This window comes from Anser brachyrhynchus (genome assembly GCF_964034855.1).
Source record: "Anser brachyrhynchus genome assembly, chromosome: 1".
In the NCBI taxonomy this organism is placed as follows: domain Eukaryota; kingdom Metazoa; phylum Chordata; class Aves; order Anseriformes; family Anatidae; genus Anser; species Anser brachyrhynchus.
This window is the reverse complement of record NC_137694.1, coordinates 18,091,996-18,112,226: the sequence shown is the minus strand read 5'-3', so window position 1 is coordinate 18,112,226 and position 20,231 is coordinate 18,091,996. Positions and strand designations below refer to the sequence as shown.

General features: G+C 36.8%; 1 long non-coding RNA gene across 1 annotated transcript in view; it reads left to right on the top strand.

The window, feature by feature from the left end:
* Positions 1-6,633: 6,633 nt before the first annotated feature.
* Positions 6,634-20,231, top strand: part of LOC308197538 — a 30,501-nt gene continuing 16,903 nt past the window's right edge. Inside the window, exon 1 of the long non-coding RNA XR_013953061.1 lies at positions 6,634-7,007. This is a non-coding gene — a long non-coding RNA (uncharacterized lncRNA). The remainder of the gene's footprint in view (positions 7,008-20,231) is intronic.

The window sequence follows — 20,231 nt, the reverse complement described above, 5'->3', positions numbered from 1 at the left end:
GCCGGCCCTTCAAGTAAAACGAAGGAGGAGGCGGAGGAGGAGGAGGAGGGCGGTCACGCCCACAGGTGAAGAGCGCATGGAGCCGCCCTTCCCTCGGCTCCGCCACCGGAGCCATCCCGGCCCGGCGTCTCCCCGCGGCCTTCCCCGAGGAGGGAAATGGGGGAGCCCTCAGAGCCCTAAGACGGTGTCTGGAAGGGAAGGGGCCCGGGGTCTCTTCTCTCCCCCTCACCTCCGCGGCTCGACGCCCCGCCGTGCCCCAGGGCAGCGGAGGGATGCATCGGTGTGAAACCCGGTCTAGGAGGTCCACCGGTGCTCAGTAGCTTTCAGGGTAATAATAAAGGGTGTTCAGAGGGACCAGGTCGTTGAGCTTTTCCATTTGGAGTCACCATGGCGATGTCCTCGAGTTAGTATTTGAAGTTCTGCGCAAGGGATTCACCTCAGGGTGCAGGTGGGGTTGGCAGAGTGGAAGAGGAGTTGGGCACAAAATATCTCAGCCACATCCTCTGGTGTTTTGCATGCATAATGAAAATAGTGTTAAAAAGTAGATCCATGTTCCTCTGATAGCCCCAGGTTTGTCTGATTGTTTACTGCTTAAATATATGGACCTCTAATTGTATGAGTGGTGCGTTATTTACAAGACAGAACTGTAGGGATTATTATTTATTTATTTTAGTACGGCCGCACTTGACTGGACACTTAGAGCAAAGTTCACTTTTGCATCATGAGGACATCATCAATGTGGTCACTTTGATTTCAGGTCTGATTATCTACTAGAATGGTCTGCATCCTTAACTGGTAGGGCAGTAAGCTCACGTGTTCAAGTGTGCTTCACAGAGATAAAGCTATAGCTATCACTTTGGTATATGTGCAACATGTGGCTTTCCTTCCCCTTATTTTCAGTGGAAATTTCTTTTCTATTACAGTTAAAAATCAGAATGTAGCATTAAGGTAACATGATAAGCTTTATTCTCCACCTCCGCACCATTTAAAAGAGCATTTTATTATTATTTTGTATTTAGAGACTAAATCTTTGTAACACTTTCAATCCCTACTTAGACACTAGATTTTCTTTGTAAGTCAATATAAATTCCATACCTCCTTTGGTATCCTCAAGTATTACTTCAATTTGATGTTGTAAAGTACTATTGCATAATGAGTTTTTTAAAAGAACTGGACTTTCAAATTTCCTGTTCTCAGAACAGATGTAAATAAGTATTAAGCAACAAAAATGTCTCAGCATGATGTGCTGCTGTTCACAGCAATTCCAGGACTAACATGTAAATTAAGCCATTTTCTGTATATAAGAAAAGAAATTTGATTTCCATTCGACCTGCATGTATTGAGCATACTGCTGAATGATATATTTTAACTATTGCAGAAAGGAGAAAAGCACAAGTAGCTTGACAAGAGACATATGACATGGCGTATAGATTAATAGACTTTAGAGCCACAGGGCATAGCTACAACTGTATACAGGCTTCTATACCTTTCGGTATAGTCCATAGAATTTTATAAAGTAAATCTTACATTTTACCCATTAAGTCATGGTTATACAAGAGGATTTCCCCTGGAAGTACATCCAGCTTTCAGTCTGAGGAGTGGGAGTCATGATTTTTGTTCACCTAAATAAAGCCTGAAGCCTGATGCAGAAATGAAAGTATTGCTTTGCTAGTTCTGAAAGTTGCCATGGTTCACTTGAGACCAGGTTAGCTCTGCTCGCTGAGAACTACCCAGCTACTCAGAAAGTAAGGTACCACTCACTGAAAACAAGGATTAGTGAGCTGGGGCCTTTGTGTTTCTATTCACATCCACCTGTAATAGTTTTATGTGAGTCATATTACTTTCTGATTTGTTTGTCAAAAGCAAGATAAGCCTTAAAACTCTGTAAAAATAAATTTATGTCACAGCTGCTTTGTTAGGAAGGTGTATGCTTTGAGCCCCAGTAATGGTCTGGCTTTTCTTCACTGTATTGTATTGAGAAGTACCTCACTGTAGAGGGACATTACTCACAGACTAAAATTCTGCTTGGTGAAAGAGTGGCAGGATGTGACCTTAAATTAATTTGCTTGCATATTTCCTGACGTGGTGACATGGGGTGGCATCACCCCACCGGTGGTGATTTTGAAGGAAAATGTGTGATGCCTTCTTTAAAAGGAAGTTCTTCCTGGGGTTTTCAGACACTACCTCTTCTTCCAACAAAGTCCCAGTATTCAGACCTTTGAGTGTGCAGAGATGTAGAAACAATGATTAAACCCACAGACAGATGTCTGAAAGCAGACGAACCTTGAATAGGAAAACAGAAACCCACGTTAAAGGCTGTATATCAAAGAGAAATAAGCTCATCAGAAACCAGATTTATTCCCATACAATCAGGGACACAGATCTCTTGTTCTACCATTGCTGTTGGCAGAGTTAATATCTAAAAGGAAATTAAAATAATAGTTATGCTATTTATTAAGATAGGGTGTGCCATTGCTCCAACCGAAATCACAAGCAAAATGTTTCTATCGACTTGAAACAAGCATCGTTTGAAGTCTGTTGTATGTTGTATCTGTGTGCCAGGCAGTTTGTCCATGATGTGTATACGCACCACTGCTTTCTGCTAGAATGTCAGACCTGGAAAGCACGTGCAGTGATGTTGACCTCTATTACAGGTGCAGTCTCAGAGGATAAATCCTGGCATTCAGTTAGCATAGAGCACTTAGAGTGTAGAGGGAAAGTAACATTTTTCAGATCCTACAGAGACCTCCCATTATTTCTGAGTTTGTTCATTTACTTTGATAATAGAAGTTTTAAGTAAAAAGTGGGTAAACTTTCATCCATGTTAGCGATTCAGTGCACTTAATTACCAACCAATAATATATATGCCAATAATTGAGTTTTAGCTTTAGGTAAAATGCTTTAGTTGATTCTAAATGTTGATTTTAAAGAAAGAACAGAATAATTTCTGAACAGAAACTATTGTTTAGATGTGTTAAAGTCGTGGGAAATGTAAGACAAATGGATGTAAAAAAATAGCGTCAAAACTTTTTCTTTCCAATGTTACAAACATGAATGAAATAAAAAAACAGCAATGTACCATCACTTGTTATTTTATCTCACAAGAATTTTCAGAGGAAAGGCATTGGAGCATAATACTGAGAAAGCAAGTACTCCAACTTTATTTAAGCATTTACATTTACAACAATGTTGTTAAAAGCCTGTATGTCTTTCTCTGACAATACATAGCATCTCTTTAACAACCATAACAAGTATCAGAAAAACTGCAAGGGAATTGCAATGTTTTTCCATCTTCTTTGAGAAGAAGGGATCAGTGGAGACTGGAAGATGATACAGATTTATGGTTAAAGAAAACTAATATTTTTAGTTAGATTTTTGTGAGAAGATTTGCTATCTTTGTTTTTACCAATCTTAAGCCATGTTTGGAAAAAAAAAAAGGCTTAAACACATACTTCAGTGATTTTATGTTATATATGTATTTTTATGCCTGTACGTTGATTTAATAGGGAATGTTATTAGTTCCTATTAGTTCCTATTAGGCAGAAAATTATTGTGTTTGTGGCAAAGAAAGAGGAAGGAGGATAGAGTGTGTAGATGCATGCTGATTTCACTGTCAAGTTATAATTTAGAGACTGAGTTCAGTCTTTCAATAACAGGAATCATGTTTGAGTCTAAATGGCTAAGAACTGCATACATCAGAAACTACTGAATCAGGAACTTAGTTCTCACGCAGTACTTTAGTAAAAGCCTTTATTTACAGGGTACTAAAAAAAAAAACGTAGAGAGAGATTTTGATACATTTTCATGCAACAGTTTTTTTTCAAGGGCAGTTATGGTAAGGTCCTTGAGAGCTGCCCACAATTCTCTAAACATATATTTAGAGGGAAGCTATTGACAACTCATTCTTTCAGTGACCAAAGTTAGGTCATATTGCTTACTGCATTATATCGCATATATGCCAGATGCTCTCACTGATGAGTGCTTTTGCTGGTTATTACAGACCTCTAGATATGATGTATCACTCCTAGACTGTGCCTTTTCACTGATCTTTCTGTAACAGACTCAAGCTACTGGTTGGCAGTATTTTTCTTGTAGCCATTATTTTTTTTTTATAATATTCCAATTGCCTGCTAATGACATGCTATATATAGTTTGAAAAACTGTACGTGTTTCCAATTAAACATTAATACTTTCATAAGTCACGGGAAACCCTCACCCTGTAAAACAAAATATGTAAAGTTGTTCACTGCAGCTGTGTTAAACAATTACCCAGTTATTTGCAAAGATGAATTTAAAAACATTTAAAAAACAAGATAGTGATAGTGGAAATACACTGCCAATACAAAACATGTTTTTATCTGTCTGTACAACTGATGTGTCGTCACAACATCCACATTATCATTCTGACCAAATACTATTTATAAAATTTACATTAAATTCCAGGAAATGTCTGAAGTAGAAACACTTAAGATCCATTTTAATTTCACTTTCTGTCAAAGGCAAGTGTATAGTTTTTAGGAAAATCTTGACACCAATAAAATATTCTATCAAAATGTGCCATTTTTTTCAAGAAAACCTAGCTCTAAATAACCAAAAAATTAAATGAAGTTTTGCAAAAATGCTATGTTCTCATTTAGATCCTTAAAATACTTAGGAAAAAAAAAAAGTAGTAAATGTTGATATGCAAAATAAAACACAGCCCAAATGTCAGAACTAAGATTGGGTTATAATAAAATACATCTCCTTATAGCACATACTAATAAAATGTTTATTTTTATGATGTGGGTGTGTAAGATTGTTTCTTTGCACTGAAGTGCCTACAACTGATGTGGTAGATAAGTACGTTTCTGTAACTTAGCAACCTTCACTGGTTCAGAAAAAAATTTGGGGTATCTAGAATGCTATTATTGAAATTGTCTGGAGTTTAGCAAATTACCAAATCATTTAGAAGTGAGTCATTAACTGAGCTACAGTGATGCAATAGACTGGATTTGACAGCAAGAACAGAAATAACTAACTTGCATACAGGGGTAATTTAGGAAGGTGAGTTATTTTTAAATATTAGGATTAAAAAAAACTGGACATGAAATGGCAAACAAAACTGAAATAAATCCAAATATAGCAAATTACTTTCATTTCAGTAAGTAGATAAAGAATAATAGGGATATGAAATCATAACTAACTGGGAGCAAATTTCTGTCTTGGAGATTATATAAATTAATCAAATATAGATTAATCAAATCTGTTGTGGGTAAGGTCTAGTTTCATTTAATGTATTAACGTGAAAGGGACATTGAATTCAATACCTGTTCCAAAGTGTCCAGGAAAATCTGCTTTTAATACATAGCCATTAATAAAATTCTTTGTCATTAGATTTTAAGTAAGGACAGAATAAACAGACTTTTTGATAATTTATTCCATTTTGTCTTTTGTTGTTGTTGCTGTTCTAATTCCTTTTTATATGTTTTCCTTGCATGACCTACCAAAATTTGTGATAACTCACTTTTTAATACCTGTGTGATATATGAGTAAGCTCACAAAAATAAACAAACAAACCCTCATTCACTCCTTGGTATTTTTCAGTCCTGTAGGAGATAGTTTCCCTGCATTGAGTTCAACAGGAGAGAGAGAGGTATATCCTTTACATCCTGTACACTCAGCAACTACCTATTTGAGAGAAATAATTATTTCATCAACTGCATGACCCTGGCATATGTCTTTCAGTACATGTGCTCCAAACAGTGATTGTTTCTTTTGATGCTCTAATACCCACCAGAGATGTAAGGGCGTATGTGGCTAACTGTTTCTCCCTGGCATTTGCTCGAAATCTCACCAAGACAGGAGAAGAAAGAGGTGGTATTGTCTGGAGGTAGAGTACTGGGTCACTTCTTCCTGTTGATAACTAAGCCAGTAAGTTTTCTGAGCAGCTATCTGGCAATCGTTTCAATGTCTTATTTCCTCAGTTTTTGCTGGAACCATGAATGTTTAAAGATTTCTCTGTAAAGTATTTAGAGCTATATGATGAAATGTTCTGTTTGAAAATAAAGCAAGGCACAAACATTTTACTAATACATTGTGAAGAACTCATGTCAATGATAGGGAAATGAGTATGTGACTAAGCTGGTACTTGAATTATTAAATTCACCATGCAGCAATGTGGTTTATCAGTGAATAGATGGGAGTTTCCCCAGAAAAGAAGATTCTTGACAAACTAAGAAAAGCTGCAGATATAAAAGCTAAAATTTTCATCTAGATCTGACAAGACTTACAGACAATGTGGTTTGTTTGCCAATTCCCATTTGCCAATTCAGCTACTAGCTCTTCAGAGTAGAATGAAATAATGTTTCTTGCATCATTACACTGCATTTCAGAAAGCATCTAACATTGTGTAACCGGGAAAGCTCTCAAACAAATCAGCACCTTCCTGAGTGGAAATTAGAAGCTATCAGTGTACAGTAAATAATAAGTGTACAAACTGTATCCTGGTGGACTTTTTTTGAGAAGCAGACAAACTGTCAATTTTTTTTTAATTTTTTTTTTTTGGAAGGCTCCGAAGGTGGATTAGTGATTTACTACAGAGCTTGATGGTAAAATCATTTTTCCTGTGGGATTTGAGGCTGTGTTGATTTGTGTTTGTGGCTTTTTGTTTGTTTGTTGTTTTTTTTTTTTGGGGGGGGTTAGGGAGGTGAGGAGCAGAAGAGGTGGCATGGATGCAGGGAATTCTGAATTACAAAAGGGACTTTTTTTCCATAAAACATTTAAGAACCGATTTGATTCTGAACGTGTTGCTCCTGTGTGCATCCTGTAAAATTAAGTCCATGATGAAGGATGGCTTTGGATACTATGTTTTTCTTTTACAGAACACTAAGCTCATGAAGCTCAAAAATAGGAAGTGCAAGATCCTGCACCTGGGGAGGAATAATGCCATGCATCAGCATGGACTGGGGGCCAACCATCTGGAAAGCAGCTTTGCAGAAAAGGACCTGGAAGTCCTGGTGGACATGAAGGTAACCACAAACCAGCAATGTGCTCTTGCAAGAAAGCAAGCCAGTAGCCTCCTAGGATTGCATTAGGCAGAGCATCACTAGGAGGTTGAGGGAGGTGATTCTTCACCTCAGCACTAGTGAGACAGCTGGGCTGCCACAAGAGGTAGTACGAGAGAAAGCAAGAGAGATATGTCCATCTCTTCTGTATGACAGACATAGACATATTGGACACAGTGGAACAAAGGAATCAGAGCATCTGCTGTACAAAGACAAGCTGAGAGAGTTGGGATTGTTTATCATCAAAAAGAGAAAGAACAAGGGGGTTCTTACCAATGGGTCATGTTGGGGGGGACAGACTCTTCTCCGTAATATACAGTGAAAGGGCAAGTGACAAAAGGCACAAATACAGGAAGTTCCACTTAAATGTAAGAAAAGATATTTTCCTGTGAGGATTAGCATATGCTGGAACAGGTTGTACCAGGTCATTTTGGAGTCTCCACCCTTGGAGACAGTCAAAACATGTCTGGACAACGTCCTTAGCAGGGTGCTGTAGTTGATACTCTCTGAGCCCTTTGAGTGCTCTTTCTAGTGCACTTTGAGCAGGCAGGTTGGACTACATAATCTCTAGAGGTCTTTACTAGCTGCAATTATTCTTTAAAAAGTAATTGAATAATGCCAAAAAAAATAAAATAAAATAAAATAAAGTGATGCACATTAGATGCTGTCATGCCTCTTTTTAAAGTAATTAACTATCATCTAAGACTTTGAGCAAAATTTATCCTTTTAGATGGCATGATGAAAGCTAGGCACTTCAGCACAGGATCTAAACATCAAGTCAGCACATGGATGAAGTTTAAGAAATATCTAGTTGATAGCCACTAGAAAATGCTGAGGACAAGGATTACTCCTGTCCCATCATTAGGACTATTTTTCTATTCATTTGGGTCTTCATCCCAGCTAGTAGGTAGTTGCCTATAATTCTAAGTGTTATGTCTAGGGGAGAACAAAGTGATGGTGGTAGGGCAGATGCCACGCCATGTCCTCAAGGCATCCTAGTCATTACAGTATTTGTTCAGGATGTATAGGAGCTCAGTTCAGTTCTCTTCTCTGCTTCAGGCAAATCTGCATCAATCAATGGTTCTATAATGGGGCACTTAAAATCCCCATGTTGAAACAGTGTCACCATACATATAATAAATCAAGACTCACAGGGCAGAAGGAGAAAGTATAAAAGTGAAACTGGTTCTGTAGCTAACTATTTATGTGGGTACTCACCTTGAGAGGAGACCAATCTTTTCTAGCCTGATCCCAGGATGGTTTCTGTAATTTTAACAATGACTGTATGATGTGCTTAATTATAAAAAAGACAGGCCATTGAAGAAGATTGATATCACAAAACTTTGATTTACTTGGTCTTAGCTCCCATGCTTTGTCTGTGGATTGGATAATACCTAGTGTGAGTGTGCAACATTCATGACAAATTTTGTATCACATTGCATAAAATGAGATAACCCATGACATTGACTTTCTGACTTTGAATCAGTTTCCACCCAATTCATAGGTTTTTTTTTTTTCTGAATGGATGCATTTAGGACAGGTTTCACCAAACAAAAATGTTATATTAATATTCACAATACGTTTTCTGACAAGATCAAAGAAATACAACAATTAATACACTGTTGTTCACTCGTCTGAACTCTCCCTTTCTTCAGATTCACATTCTTTTTCATTCTATCCAGACCAAGTTTGTTTTCTTTTATTAAGAGGCACCTAATTAGGAAATTGATCTTTCTGGAAATGCCATTTTTCTTACAAAAAATACTTTTCCCTTGTGCCAAAATTTTTTGCCTTCTCCCGTACACCTTCATTTTTTAACCTTCAAAATCTGCAAGTTCTATGAAATGAGAACTCAATTTCTTCTTTACTGCAATTCTCCATTACAATCCAAATTGAGCAGTATTATGTAGTGTTTATGCATGGCACTTCTGCATATAAACCACACCTGCATATAAACTATAGCAGCTCTTCATGCCTAGCACAGGAACCTCTGTAGGGAGTGGGGACACAGACACACCATGCTTTGCCACACTCCCATGGCCCCGCACCACTGGCCCCAGGCCTGATGGGGAGCAGCAGGAACCACCCCACACCTCTGCCTCAATAAGTTGAGTCTGGGATTTTTAGAGCAGGTCTTGGTGTGGATGAGGGGTGGGGACCTGGTGTAGCAGCAGAATGAGATGGTAGAATCAACTGCCTGTGGATCCCGTGGATGTTGTGGCAACTGAATGGGTGGATGTAAGAAACTGCAAGAGACTGTCTTTCATTAATTTTGCCCAGAGAAGCTGTGGAGTTCTACATCTGTGGAGATATTCAAAACCCAATTGGACATGATCCTGAGCAAGCTGCTTTAGCTTACCCTGCTTGAGCAGGCGAGTTGGACAGGATGCTCTCAGGAGGTCCATTCCAATCTAAACCTGTGATTCCATGATTTGGTAAATAAACAGCATTATCTTTCTTCTTTATAGAAATGGATACTATGTAATATCGAAACCTGTTGAATATATAGTGTAAGCGGGAAGACAGAATGGCTCAGCTGTACATGCTAATTTGGCATAGACACATTTGATTTACAAAGCTTTAATAAGTAACAATTCCTCAAAGTGTTCAGCTCATTAGAACTGGTTCATCACTACCCCAGAAAGGTCTCTATGCCTAGGGCAGTTTGGTTCTGTCTCCTGTTGGGCACACTAGCAAGAGGCTGGTCAACTCATGCCTCAGGCTGCGAATATTGATTTTGCAGGTTTCTTTTAAGATATCCTTTTGATGTTCCCCTGTAGAGCTTCACTATTTCCATCATGCCCAAAGCCTTCGATATTATCTCCAGTTGAATAGAATTGCTTTCAATTTGGAATAGGGTGACCCACACCATTTGTTAATACAATTGGAGCTACTGGACTGGAAAAATGATGCGCAAAATTTTAAAAATAATGGCCTTGTCTTCTAATGGGGAAGCAATGTATTTGTTTACAAGAACACTAACAAATATTTTACTTAATTTTTATTCCAGTGCTGAGGTTAGCAGGACAGTAAAAATGAAACCCAAACACATTTTCTGTGTCATCATGAATTAAGGCAATCAGTAGAATTCATTGACAAGCTGCCAGCCCTCATCATTAGGGGCTTTTCTGATGCTTATTCCACAATGGGTTTTTAAATCTCATCAGCTGCATAAGCCATCTTTGTCAGACAGAAAGGACATTAATAATGTCTTTATTTATTACATGAACATTGCAAACATGAAACTAACATGACACTTCAAGTCTGTTGTAAATGCCTGTATGTCCATAGACTCTCTTTTGAGCATGTTCAATGTTGGCACCTAGTATGACATGAACTTTGAGTTATCTGTGTTGGTTAAAATTATACAGAATTGTTCCTTCTGCAACCCTCCCCCACCCCCATAAAAAACACAAACCATACCAAACCAACCAAGCAACCAACCAAACAAAAAACACATGACCTGATATAACCAAAATGCCCTATCATATGCAAAAATCTTTGTGATTTATGTTAGATCTATTTTTTTAAAACAATATTTTAAGGAGGTCATAAGAAGTATTGAATTTGAGAACAGATTGAGTAAAAATCTTGCGTACTTTTAATGGCTCTTCTGAAAAGTTTAGATGCAGCAGAACTGTACAAGTTTTGATTGATGTGGATGTTCTTCAAACTTCAGAAGTGATAAAAATTAGAGTTAAAGGAACTTTTTTAGATAGAACTTTTCAGTGATGTCTTCATACATGATTTCTCCTGCCTTATGATTAACTGTGGTGCTGGATGAAGCTTTTCTATACAGTATTCTTCCCTTTCTGTCTTGTCAGTTTTAGTTTCAATATAATTTTAAGAGAGAGCTTCTGAATCATTAGACTTTCCACCTAATTGCAAAGCCATTACAGGCTTAAATATGGCAAGAGCTGAGCCTGTCACAGCATACATTTCCTTTAGTTTAATTGCAGTCCAGCCACCTTAGCTTTCTTCTAAGCTACTTTTAAACTTAGATAACATCCTTTATGAGATTTCCCATAAACTAAAATGTCATTCTCGGAAACTCTGATACCTTTCCAACGTTGCAGAATCACACCAATTTTTCTATGATGATTCTGATGCCAAATGGGAAGCAAAAGAATAGATATCTTTTAAATAATGTCATAATAAGTTGTCTTCTTGTCTCTTTCAGAAAGATGTGGTAAGAATAATTTTGACAAAACATTTTTTATCAGAAAATGTTGAGTTGGTAAAACCAAATCTTTTCACAAAAATGCAACTCTTTTCAATAAAAGTTTAGTAATGATTTTTTTTTTTTTTCAGTTCCAAAGTAGAATTTCTAATCAAATCCTGGCAGATGGAGGTACACCTGTCTTTGTGGTCAGTGCAAATTAAAGAGACATAAGCTTAAATCTCTCACTTTTTGCTTCAGCAGGTAGCTGAGCCTGGGTCTATCACTTTCAAAGTGACTGTCCTCAGCACTTGGATTGGAGGGTAATTCTTTATCAGCCTCCCTCCTTAATATCTCTTGAAAATGTTCTAAATATCTCAGTTCTTTCCCTACATGGAGATAAATAAAAATAAAAATTAAAAAAAAAAAAAAAAAGATGACTGTGTTTACTGAAATTAAATTCTTGTTTTCAGGTCAGTCTACTTGTCAGAGTGACAAAGTTGTTTGGATGTATTTAGATAGGAAGACTCATACTGTGCCTGTGAAGCTCTACTAAGCTTTGGGTCACAGCTCTGTGTTGATTCACAACATGTTATTCTCCTTCATTTAAGACGAATTATCTCTACGGGAACATGTAAAAAGATTGAGCATTTCTGTCTGTAAGATTTTACAAGGAAAAAAACTTTAGTCATACTAGAAGTGAGTTGAGATTATCAATTGAATAGACAATTTTAAGTGCATATTGCATATCAATACAAATTCTCTGCTTACAATACTCACTAGTTCCTCCTAGATAGATTTTAGTTTCTCCCATTCCATGTGACAATAAGATAAAAGAATTTAGATCAATCAAGGGATTAACCACATAGTTTAGGATTTAAAGGATGCAAGCAGGTTCTCAGTAGTGAAGAGTATTAAAATTGCTGATAACTTGTTACAACAGCAGACTGACAAGAAAAGGTACACGATATTGTTTCTTCGAAATTCATCTGTGGCACTCAAAATTGTGTGAGATGACTGCCAAGTGGGCAGTTGTACATATAAAAGTATCACAAGATACATTACTTGAGCGTAAATTTTATGAAATACCATGGCTTTTGGGAGTGATTTGCTAAAAAATAGCTGCTTAGAATGAAATTACCTTTAAGAAAATATGTGAAAGCCAAATTATGCATATTTTTATAATTAAAATAAGCTGAAGTGATTGATTTGATAATATATCAAGTAGTGCTACTGAACATACTTCTTTGGCTATATCAGTTCTTGATGGCATTTCATTCCAAAATCAATTAATTACAGACATTTTTTTATCATCCATATTTCCATATAGACTTAGGAGAATTATTATTTTTTACTGTTCTCCAATAAGCAGGCAAAAGGTGGTACACTGATTGTTTGATTCTAGGATTCTAGCTTAACTAGACCCTGCCTCTCAGTCTACTCACTTCATTCATGACTTCATTTGAAGGAGGGAGGCAAGAAGGAAGGAGAGAAAGAGGAGAGAAGAATGAAGCTAGTGAAAAGCATTTTCTTCTAAGACACTGGAAGCAGTGTGTTAGATACTGCTTAGACTCAAGTGAATTTTTATGAACTTACAAATTCAACTTTGTTTGTTGAACACATTAGAATTACAACTTTCACGATAGATAGCAGCATCCGTTTGAATGGAAGTTGGTTGTTCCTGTGCTTCTGTGAAATAACATAATTTCAGAGCACCATGTTGTATTTCTTCCTTTCCTTCCGACTCTATAAATGGCAGCAGGAGAGTTTAGTTGTAAAATTGACTACACAGTAACTGAAAAACTGGATTATTTCATCTTGGTGCTGACTTCAGCTTAGTGCACACTTGTGCACAGGAAAATCTGCATGTTCTATGGAGTATTTATCTGCACTTATTACTTTACATTTAGGTTCACAATCCGCATTGTAGGTAGACCTAGTCATGAAGGATGGCCTTTGGATATCCATACCTACTCTGCCTGAGAAACTGTGACAATTCTTAGTACTGAACAAATCTTCAGTGTGTTTTATAGTCAGCTCTTTCTTGGCTTTGAATCTATTCATGTCAAAGCTGATGGATTCTCTACATTTCTTGTAGCACATGAGCAAACAAATCTGGAAGGGATGTTTGCCTAAAAAAAAGGAAAACATTTTTCTAGAAACACGTCCGTCAAATCAAATTCAGAGGGGGTGCCCTGTCTTAAAGACTGAGATGCAATCCAAGACTCACAGGGTGAGATCAGAGTGGGACATTTGCATGGGATTTCATTGTTCTGTTGTAACTGCCTTGTAATGTGTAAGTGTAAAGAGTTAATTGGTAAGAAACACTCTTGTTAAGCCTATATTCCTTAGATTTATTGCCACATGGAATCAGGTATTTGTAACTAAGAAGCTAGAGTTTCATATGGGTCAGTGCTGTATGGTGGACAGAGACTAGGAACATGTCTAAGGAATTTGGCAGGACTGGGATGAGTGGGCTGCACTGTGCTATTATGTCAGAAACAAAGACCACACACCTGTGGGCACATCTGTGGACACAGAGCTCAGAAAATTGGGAATTCAGTATTCAAATCAAGAAGGCATTAAAATAAATGGAAATACATGGTTGGCTTCAGTCAAAACAGGTGTTTATTCAGTAAGCAGGACTGGAACACCTACTGAAAGAAAATGATGTTTGCTTTCAAAAAGTTTTTTTTGATCTTCTGTAGAGTCAAATAAATCTTCCTCTGCAGGGATTTCATTTTTCAATTGTTTTTGCTGTTCTAATATGATGCTCACTTCACTTCTGACTCAAATAGTAGCAAGTGAGTGTTTGACTTTAAGTTTTTCTGTGAAGCCAGGGGTGGCAGGAAATGGCCCACTGCTATTATACAATGAATTCAGTAGTGAGCTGCAGGGTGTTGGCATACCACAGGCTGTGGCAATACTGACAAATACAGCACACACAGTGGCTGTCTTGGAAAATGAGAGAATGAAATGACCCAGAAGGGCATATAACATTTAATTTGTAAATAGGATCTTATAGTATAGGCTGTATTGTAACACACTTGTTGTTTTGTACAATATGATCTGAAACACTATGAAAACCTGCGCTGATATTCTTGTTCTGAACTGTTCCATTCTAAATGCCAACTCTTTTTAGCCCACAGGGCCAAAAAGTATGTTCTGCATGTTATTCACATGTATCTGCACTTGCTAATGGACATGCAGGTGTAACTATTGTCTGGCTTTCTGCTAGAGCCCAATCACAAGAACATCTAATACACCAGCTGCCAAACAGCATTCCATAGGGGAATATGCAAAGTGATGTTATACTACTGGCTTTGGGCTTCTCTCTTGCCATGCACAACACCCTTTACGGGTATCCAGACTCTTCATTGCAGAAAAGGAGCCTGAATGACCATGACTCCTGGCATGTAAGAATAAACAGACACAAAGGAGCAGCCACTTACACCTTAGTTTTACATGTAATTTTTTTAAATTTTAATTTATTCACTTAAACCTGGTGCTGTAGTTACTACAAATAGGCTTAAGAACCTGGATCTCCTGGTTAATAGCTGTATTACAATGTAATAACCAAGAAAGAAAGACAACAGAAAGAAAAATGTTAAGTAACTGAATGGACTGGATTAACCTGGGAATATTGAAAGATATGATAAAGAGAAGGAAAAATACAAGAATGTAGCTCTTAGGCTGGTGAATAGAATTTATTTAAATTTCATGATCTTTTGTTTCCCTGAAAAGGGAACCCTGGGTGAAATGCTGCTTCCATCAACAGCAAGAGTTCTTTTGAGAAAAAAAGATCAGGTTACAATGTAAACCCTATTAATATAACAACCTATATTATCACAGTATATTAATGTTAGTAGTTGAGTAACTGTAGCTCAACAGCAAAGAAAATCAACAGGATGCATATATACTCTGACAGCATATAGACTGAGCAGTTCAATGGAAGGCAGTATTTGTCTTTATTTACTGAATATTGGTTTACACGCACAGACCTAAGCACGAGTAACATATTGATCAAGTGGCTAAGAACATGTTTGTTTATATCCTTCTCTCAAATAGTCTTCAGAAGAACATAATTTACTCTATTGATTCTAAAGACTAGCAAATCTAGATAAAGTTACCTTTGTAAGTACCCCTCTAACAGAAGGAAGTTTCCTTTCTTGAGATTCTGAAGTCTGCTAGTCCACTGAGATTCATGTGCAAAAACTATTGCATTGTTACTCTTTTTTTTTTTTTTTCTTTTTTCTTGTCATTGTGTGGCTACTTTTACTTTGGCATAAATTGGAACAGCTACATTAGGAGTTGGTTATATAGTCAACAGAGAGCACCAGATATTGCTAGGCATTAGTTCAGAATGCTTAAAATTAATTAAATTGGTATTCAACTAGTTCCTATAATCAGTGTAACTAGGGTACAGGTTTTATCATACCTTCTTTAACACTAGCAAGTTCAACTGGGAACTAAACATTAGTTCTATTGATTGTTAAGGTAGTCCACCTGTGACTAGATCTGACATTAAAGACAATTGAAGTTAGATAAGACGGACTTCTACACCTATGTCTTTCCTCAGCTCAGACAAGCCATAGTCAATACATTAGCTCCTGAATTTTCAGCCAGAGGAGCCCGCATTAATATACCCAAGCCTGTCTGCATAGATCAGTGTAGGTAACAGCTTTGATCTGTCTGCAGCTGTTCCTCTGCTAAGGAGTTTTAATTTTTCCTTTAGCAAAGGCTTTGATTGCTATCAGATCTCTCAACACACATCCATTCCGGTAGTCATTTAGCATAGAATCAAATTGTGAGTTAGCAAATCAACATTTAGGAAGAGCAGAAATAATTGCATCGGGAAAGTGCTATAGTGGGGACATGATAACCCTATTCTGCAGATCTGTTTGAGAATACCAGTCTGTTTCATCTCTAAATTCTCAGAGACCTACTCTTTTCTTGGTGCAGTTCACAGAAGTCAGGCTTGGTCCATATGAATAGTTGACCAACAAGCATTTGGATTTCAGAATTAATTCAAACCATTGAATGAATTTCAATGATTTCTTGGGAGTGCAAACTGAGGTTAATATTCATGTGTCCACAGAATTTATAAGAAATGATTGCCTGTAAGCATTCTGCTTCAAAGAAAATCTGGAAGTGCACAAGTTGACCAAATACGGTTTATATAGTTGATGTCTGCAAAACTCAAGTTTGGAATCTGAAAGTACCCAACATGGCTGAAGGAAAGAGCAAGTAGAGAATACTCGTTGACTAATCCTGAAATGTACTTGCCTATGCAGTGCTTAGTATGCATATTCACAAAAGACTTAGATGCCTGAATTGGAACGCAGGAGGGAGTTAGACTTCTAGGTACAACACCATGACATCAAAGCCTTATTTCATCCATTGTCTCTTCCAGGGACATATAAAGTCCACAAAACTTGTAGTTCCTAGTGAAATACCAACATTAGCTGCTGGTCCTATTCAGAACCAGTAATTATGGAAAGAAAATTAAAAAGCTTCTCCTGTTGTCCTGTTTTCCTGAGATGATATAAAAAATAGTCCCATGAACATTTTGACCACATTGGTCCCACTGGAAAATTTTTCAAGAGTCTGATCTATCTAAAAATCTTTCAATTTGCAATCACAATATACTAAACAGCAAGTCTATATTCAACTGCTTATACATAAGCAATTTAAAAGAGGTTGTTTTTCCTCCTCATTCTTTACCTCCATCTCATATTTACAGAGGATAAGACTATGTGATCTCAGCCTTAAACAAGCCATGTTTTTATATAATGTCATTTTTACTAACATGTCGTTTTTATGTTTCTCAAATTAGGAAGTTTTATCAGCTGAGATCACAGTGGTGTGAAATATTGTAAAAGTTTTACTTCCTCTAATGCTGTTCCTATTTATAGGCCTATAGTATGTTTAGAGAATGATGATAGGGCACATGAATCATTTGCCAATGGAAAGCAATTGTTGAACTGTACTATACTTTAAATCCTGACCTTCAGTATTAGCAGGATGTAAAGAGGTTGGAAGGGGAGTACAACATTTGTTATATAAAAAAAAAAAAAAAATCTAATTGATAAGGGCACATATGAACTTTGAAAAGCTCCAGATAGAAGTCTGGAGGAAAAAAAAAAAAAAAAAAGAACAAAAAAAAGCTGACTTGCTTGGAGTCAAATCAAGTTATGACTGGCATCTTCCTGTTCTAGGGTGAATTTCACAAGGCTGTTACCCAGTTTCTCTACAAAGTCAATGTTGATTTAAGTGTCATTTAAAAGGTTTGCCTTTTTACAAAAACACCATGCTTCTGCCTACTCTGCCAATACATATAAGAGTCTGAGTGGATGCAATTTACAGGCCAACATGACACAAAGCTTGAGTTAAGTACAGTCGGGTCTAGATAGCACACCCAGACTCTAGTTTGTAAAAATGGAATGTTGGATCTGACCTGCCTTTCAAAGAACCTTGAAATGGAAGTGATGTTAGCTCTTATGTACTACTCAGAACTTCTGGAGATTAGACAACCATGTAGCTTTACTGGGCTCTGTTGCTAGGTGTCAAACCAATACATACAGTTTCTTCTCTTTCAATGATTTTGTTCTGTTATTTAATCAGATGAAAATAATTGGGGTTGAGAACACTATCATGGATGAGTTGTTTGAGGACTTACCTCTGTGGAGAAAGGAGGAACACAAAACCCTCATGTGACTAATGATTGGATGCACGCATCATCACAGGGTGCCATGAGGGCTGGAAACTCACTGGAGCTGAGCACCATGATCCACAGGGGGTTCCTAAGGACCTCACCAGCCAGAAACTGTTCCGCAGACCCCAGCCAGGGTTCAGGACAGGCCAGGAGGGCAACCCCTAGCCCAGCATATCAGGCATCAATGCAGTAATATCAGCCTATGTTATCAGGCCAGGTTCAACATGGACTGGGACCCTGCTGTGGTGGAGCTGGAGACTGATGTTCCTATGGCATTTCTGGGGCAGGGACTGGTGACTGTGGGCTGAAATGGGGTCCTGGGGTATCGAACAGGGTTGGGTGGAGGCCCCAGGGTAGGCAGGGTAGGGTCATTATTGCCCTCAGGGCTCTGACAATGAATGACCTATATGTAAAACATAAAAGATCATTGAGTCTTAATCAAAAAGAATGGTTACATGGTTCTTGCCCTTCTAGGCTGATGACCTTTCTTTTCACATTATTTCCACAAAGGTGAAAGAAACTAGCAAGGGAAAACAAAGAAAAATTAATCAGATATGATATTTTTCAACGTTTCCTACCTGCACTAGCAAATATATATATATATATACACACACTCTGTAATTGATTTTTTTTTTTTTTTAAAAATAGGGTAACTTCAAAGTAAAGCACTATAGATTCTGATAACTTCAAAAGTGAGAATATTTTTACTTCCTACTTATCTTTTGGTGTTCAAGAATCAAATAAACACCCTGTTTGTTTGTTTGATTTTAACAGGGAGATCTGTTGCTCATGGCTTATGTTGCAGATTGCTTAAAACAATGAGATATGTTGCCACTGAATGATCTTTTTCTTACATTTCCTTTGAGAAGTTCACTGCTACACAAAAACACCTACTTCTTACTAGCAATAATATATCTAAAGGTGGTCTATATGTAATTGGTCTGACCAATATTAGTGTATATCTTTAAAATCTCAGTAATAAAAAGCATCTCAAATTATTAACGGAATTAGTGTTCACAAATATAATACATCACGTAGTTTGTTTGTTTACTTATTTACAACTTTTTAAATTAATGACTTAATGTCACAGCTTCATAAACATTACATCAAAAATCAACACATTTAAAACACTCAAGTAAAATAAGGGACAACTTTCTACCACAAAATGGCAAAGCCCATGAGAACAGATAAATTTGAATTGGGAGCTGGGCAGTCTTAATAAGGAGTTACATATCTTTGGAGTTTAATTACAATAGGGCCTGTGATGATAAAATTAATGATGAGCAATTTTTCTCTTCAAACGATTGCAATTGAATTAAGATAGTACCATTATTCTTAGAGAGATAAGGTCAAGCAAATGAGGCTATAGTGGGAAAAAAAAAAAAAAAGAGTGGAAAATGAAACTGTATTGAAAGGAAGGAACATTCTATAATAGATCAGGACCTTCAAACGCTTTACAAGGCTTATGTTTACAAAGGAACATTTTATAAAATGCTATGTAAAATAATGAAGAAAGATGATAAAATACTAAGGATTCTTATATGCTTTTTTGTTAAACATGTAACAATATGGGATCTAGTAGCATTTTCAGAACTGTGAATAGGCAATAACTTGGATGTTTGCATTTTTCCCTCTTTTCTGGAAATGGGAAAAACTATTTTAGAATGCATATATAATTCTTTCCAGTAGATATCATATACCGGCACTTAGAAGCAGGGAGAACACTTGTAGGCATGGTAGGGATAACCTTTGAATTGTTGACTATGAGGTTATTTTCTAATACACAGAGAACTGAAGCCATGAGAGTATTGTATCTTTATAGATAGCTACAAAAAGGCAGTAGCCCTTTCCCTTAGGAAATAGACATTTAAAGAAAGAAAATCTCAAAAGATTAGTTACTTCTTCTTCTATCTCAGAACCTGAGAAGAGGAAGTAGGGCCTATAATATTCCTGTTTTCTGGAGTCTTTACATTTGAGTGAGCATACATATAAACTTTATTTCAATCAGGATCTATAGTTTTCATATACTATATCATAAAATTTTGTCTAGAAAAGTAAACCACCTGAGCACACATATAGAGAAAGTGGAATTAAAATGCTCTACCCACTAACTCCATTAGTGAAAATCTTCCATTAGGCATAGACTGTTTTACTTTAGATTTGTTTCCAAGTTCTTTATTAAGTGCTGCAATGCAATTTAACAAGACTCTAATCAAATCATTTAAGGGAACCTGATTAGTAATAACATTTCTTTTTAATTTAACTTACATTTCAGTTTTCTGTGTTAGATATCGGAGATGATGTATTAGATATT